Here is a 5195-nt window from a genome sequence, read left to right as displayed (position 1 = left end):
TATCTTATGGAAAAGAAAGATGCTAAACCTAGACTTATTAGATGGGTTCTCTTGCTACAAGAATTTGATTTGCATATTGGTGATAGAAAAGGAGCTAAGAACCCCGTTGCAGACAACTTGTCTAGGTTATAAAATGTGCTTGATGACCCACTACCTATTGATGATAGCTTTCCTGATGAGCAATTAAATGTCATGAATACTTCTCATACTGCTCCATGGTATGTTGATTATGCTAATTACATTGTTGCTAAGTTTATACCACCTAGTTTCACATACCAACAAAAGAAAAAGTTCTTCTATGATTTGAGGCATTACTTTTGGGATGACCCGCATCTTTATAAAGAAGGAGTAGATGGTGCTATTAGACGTTGTGTACCTGAGCATGAACAGGAACAGATCCTACGCAAGTGTCACTCCGAAGCTTATGGAGGACACCATGCTGGAGATAGAACTGCACATAAGGTACTGCAATCTGGTTTTTATTGGCCTTCTCTCTTCAAGGATGCCCATAAGTTTGTCTTATCTTGTGATGAATGTCAAAGAATTGGTAACATTAGCAGATGTCAAGAAATGCCTATGAACTATTCACTTGCTATTGAACCATTTGATGTTTGGGGCTTTGACTATATGGGACCTTTCCCTTCCTCTAATGGATATACACATATTTTAGTTGCTGTTGATTACGTTACTAAGTGGGTAGAAGCTATTCCAACTAGTAGTGCTGATCATAACACTTCTATTAAAATGCTTAAAGAAGTTATTTTTCCAAGATTTGGAGTCCCTAGATATTTAATGACTGATGGTGGTTCACATTTTATTCATGGTGCCTTCCATAAAATACTTGCTAAATATGATGTTAATCATAGAATTGCATCTCCTTATCATCCTCAGTCTAGTGGTCAAGTAGAATTGAGTAATAGAGAACTCAAATTAATTTTGCAAAAGACTGTTAATAGGTCTAGAAAGAATTGGTCCAAGAAACTAGATGATGCATTATGGGCCTATAGAACTGCATATAAAATTCCTATGGGCATGTCTCCGTATAAAATGGTCTATGGAAAAGTATGTCACTTACCTCTCGAACTGGAACACAAGGCTTATTGGGCTATTAAAGAACTTAATTATGATTTTAAGCTTGCCGGTGAGAAGAGGCTATTTGATATTAGCTCACTTGATGAATGGAGAACCCAAGCCTACGAAAATGCCAAGTTGTTTAAAGAAAAAGTTAAAAGATGGCATGACAAAAGGATACAAAAGCGTGAGTATAATGTTGGTGATTATGTATTGCTATACAACTCTCGCTTAAGATTTTTTGCAGGAAAACTTCTCTCTAAATGGGAAGGTCCTTACGTTATCGAGGAGGTCTACCGTTCCGGTGCCATAAAAATCAACAACTTCGAAGGCACAAATCCGAAGGTGGTAAACGGTCAAATAATCAAACATTATATCTCAGGTAATCCCATAAATGTTGAAACCAATGTTATTGAAACCGTAACCCCGGAGGAATACATAAGGGACACTTTCCGGAACGTTTCAGACTCCGAAAAGGAATAGGTATGTGGTACGGTAAGTAAACCGACTCCAAAACAGTTTTTAAGGCAATATTTCTCCGTTTTGGAATATTTAGAAAAATAGAAAAATAAGCAGCAGTCCGGGAAGGACACGAGGGCTCCACGAGGGTGGAGGGTGCGCCCTACCCTACTAGGCGCGCCCCCTACCTCATGGGCACCTTGTGTGCTCTCCGGACTCCGTTTTCGTACACAACACGTATTTTGGTCGGTAAAAATTCATTATATAATCTCTCAGGGGTTTTAACTCCCGTATCACGCAATTATCCTCTGTTTTGTGTTTTGAGCTGTTGTTGCTGCAGATTAGAGCAAGATGTCTTCGCAAGAGTCGGTCGGGGAGAGCCGGGTGTCTCATCCGGCACCGAGATCAACAACAAACAACAATGCTGACCACTTTGGGCCAGCAATGGAGGAAGATATGGAGGCCGATTTGAAGAGGATAGATGCCATGGAAGAGGATCAAGAAGTCACTTCCCGCCTCCAAGCTAGATTCACAATGGGAGAACTACAGAGCTCGGCTATTCCAAACTCGGTTATCCCTTCCAATGTTAGATTTCTTTCTTATGAGAATATGAAAAAGTGTCTCTGGTTCTCCCGCAGCTATGCAGCACCCTTGGGTGCAGGGAGCTTTGGCTGTTACAGGAAAGCTCCGAAAGAAAATAATGGACCTCAAGCAGCAAGTCAACAAGCTCGAGGAGGAGAACCGTATCTTGAGGGGCATCATCGCCAAGAACATCACATCACCATCCCCGAAAAGAGAGACATAATCACATTGGTATGGGCACTCCACTTGGCAACTGCCAAGCTTGGGGGAGTGCCCCGGTATCATATCACCATCACTTTTATCTTTACCATTTTTCTTAGCTCGATCCTTTTGGTAATATCTTGATCTAGTAGAATAAAAGTTCTTAGTATGATCTAGTTGTGAGTTTTTCTTTATTATCCTTCTATGTAATCGAGTCTGTGAGCTATATAATAAAGATTAGTGTTGAGTCAAGGGCTTGATTATTTTTCCATGATCCTAAGTGAATAAAAGAAAAGAGAAAGAAATAAAAAGAAACAAAGAGATCATGTGAGTCTTATGGAGAGTAATGAGCTCACATAAAAAGAGTATGATGAATAAAAGTGGTTGAGGGTTGACAAACACAGTTTTGGTCATCGTTGCAATTAATAGGAAGTAATAAAGAAAGAGAGGTCTTCACATATAAATATACTATCTTGGACATCTTTTATGATTGTGAGCACTCATAAAAATATGACATGCTAAAGAGTTGACATTGGACAAGGAAGACAACGTAATGGGTTATGTTTCCTTACATCTGAGATGAATTATATTGTTTTGGATCTTCCAACATGATAAGCTTGCCTTTCCCCCTCATGCTAGCCAAATTCATTGCACCAACTAGAGATACTACTTGTGCTTCTAAATACCCTTAAACCAGTTTTGCCATGAGAGTCCACTATACCTACCTATGGATTGAGTAAGATCCTTCAAGTAAGTTGTCATCAGTGCAAAGCAATAAGAATTGCTCTCTAAATATGTATGATTGATTGGTGTGGAGGAAATAAGCTTTATACGATCGTGTGATATGGAAGTAATAAAAGCGACAGACTGCATAATAAAGGTCCAAATCACAAGTGGCAATATAAAGTGACGTTCTTTCGCATTAGGATTTTGTGCATCCAACCATAAAAGCGCATGACAACCTCTGCTTCCCTCTGCGAAGGGCATATCTTTTACTTCTATCTCCTACATTGCATAAGAGTCATGGTGATCCTCACCCTTCCTTTTTATATTTTATCCTTTGGCAAGCACAATATGTTGGAAAGATCCTGGTATATATGGCTAATTGGATGTGAGTTTTCATGAACTATTACTGTTGACATTAACTTTGAGGTAAAACGTTGGGAGGCAAAACTATAAGCCCCTATCTTTCTCTGTGTCTGATTAAAACTCCATACCCATAAGTATTGCGTGAGTGTCAGCAATTGTGAAAGATTATATGATAGTTGAGTATGTGGACTTGCTGAAAAGCTCTTATACATTGACTCTTTCTTATGTTATGATAAATTGCAATTGCTTCAATGACTGAGATTATAGTTTGTTAGTTTTCAATGAAGTTTACGATTCATACTTGATATTGTGATTGAATTATTACTCTAGCATAAGAGATTATATGACAAGAATTATATAAGTTGTTGTTCTGAGAATGATCATGATGCCCTCATGTCCATATTTTATTTTTATCGACACCTCTATCTCTAAACATGTGGACATATTTTTTGATTTCGGCTTTTCGCTTGAGGACAAGCGAGGTCTAAGCTTGGGGGAGTTGATACGTCCATTTTGCATCATGCTTTTATATCAATATTTATTGCATTATGGGCTGTTATTACACATTATGTCACAATACTTATGCCTATTCTCTCTTATTTTGCAAGGTTTACATAAAGAGGGAGAACGCCGGCAGCTGGGATTCTGGGCTGGAAAAGGAGCAAATATTAGAGACCTATTCTGCACATCTCCAAAAGTTCTAAAACTTCACGGATGATGTTTTCCAAATATATAAAAAATACTGAGCACAAGAACCTCACCAGGGGGCCACACACTTCCCACGAGGGTGGGGGCGCGCCCTACCCCCCTAGGCACGCCCCCTACCTCATGGGCCCCCTGCTGGCCCTCCGGTGGCCATCTTCTGCTATATGGAGTCTTTCGATGGAAAAAAATTAATAAGCCATCTTCTCGGACGAAACTCTGCCGCCACGAGGCGGAACCTTGGCGGAATCAATCTAGGGCTCTGGCGGAGCTGTTCTGCCGGGGAAACTTCCCTCCCGGAGGGGGAAATCATCGCCATCGTCATTACCAACACTCCTCTCATCGGGAGAGGGCGGTCTCCATCAACATCTTCATCAGCACCATCTCATCTCAAAACCCTAGTTCATCTCTTGTATCCAATTCTTGTCTCCAAGTCCGGGATTGGTGCTAGTAGGTTGCTAGTAGTGTTAATTACTCCTTGTAGTTGATGCTAGTTGGTTTAATTGGTGGAAGATCATATGTTCAGATCCTATATGCATATTAATACCCCTATGATTATGAACATGTTTATGCTTTGTGAGTAGTTGCTTTTGTTCCTGAGAACATGGGAGAAGTCTTGCTATTAGTAGTCATGTGAATTTGGTATTCGTTCGATATTTTGATAAGATGTATGTTGTCTCTCCTCTAGTGGTGTTATGTGAATGTCGACTACATGACACTTCACCATTATTTGGGCCTAGAGGAAGGCATTGGGGAGTAATAAGTAGATGATGGGTTGCTAGAGTGACAGAAGCTTAAACCCTAGTTTATGCGTTGCTTCGTAAGGGGCTGATTTGGATCCATATGCTTCATGCTATGGTTAGGTTTACCTTAATACTTTTGTTGTATTTGCGGATGCTTGCAATAGAGGTTAATCATAAGTGGGATGCTTGTCCAAGTAAGGGCAGCACCCAAGCACCGGTCCACCCACATACCAAATTATCAAAGTACCGAACGCGAATCATATGAACGTGATGAAAACTAGCTTGACGATATTCCCATGTGTCCTCGGGAGCGCTTTACAGCATATAAGAGTTTGTCCAGGCTTGTCC

This window comes from Triticum urartu, chromosome 3 (assembly GCF_003073215.2).
Source record: "Triticum urartu cultivar G1812 chromosome 3, Tu2.1, whole genome shotgun sequence".
Taxonomy (NCBI): domain Eukaryota; kingdom Viridiplantae; phylum Streptophyta; class Magnoliopsida; order Poales; family Poaceae; genus Triticum; species Triticum urartu.
This window is presented reverse-complemented; position numbering follows the sequence as displayed.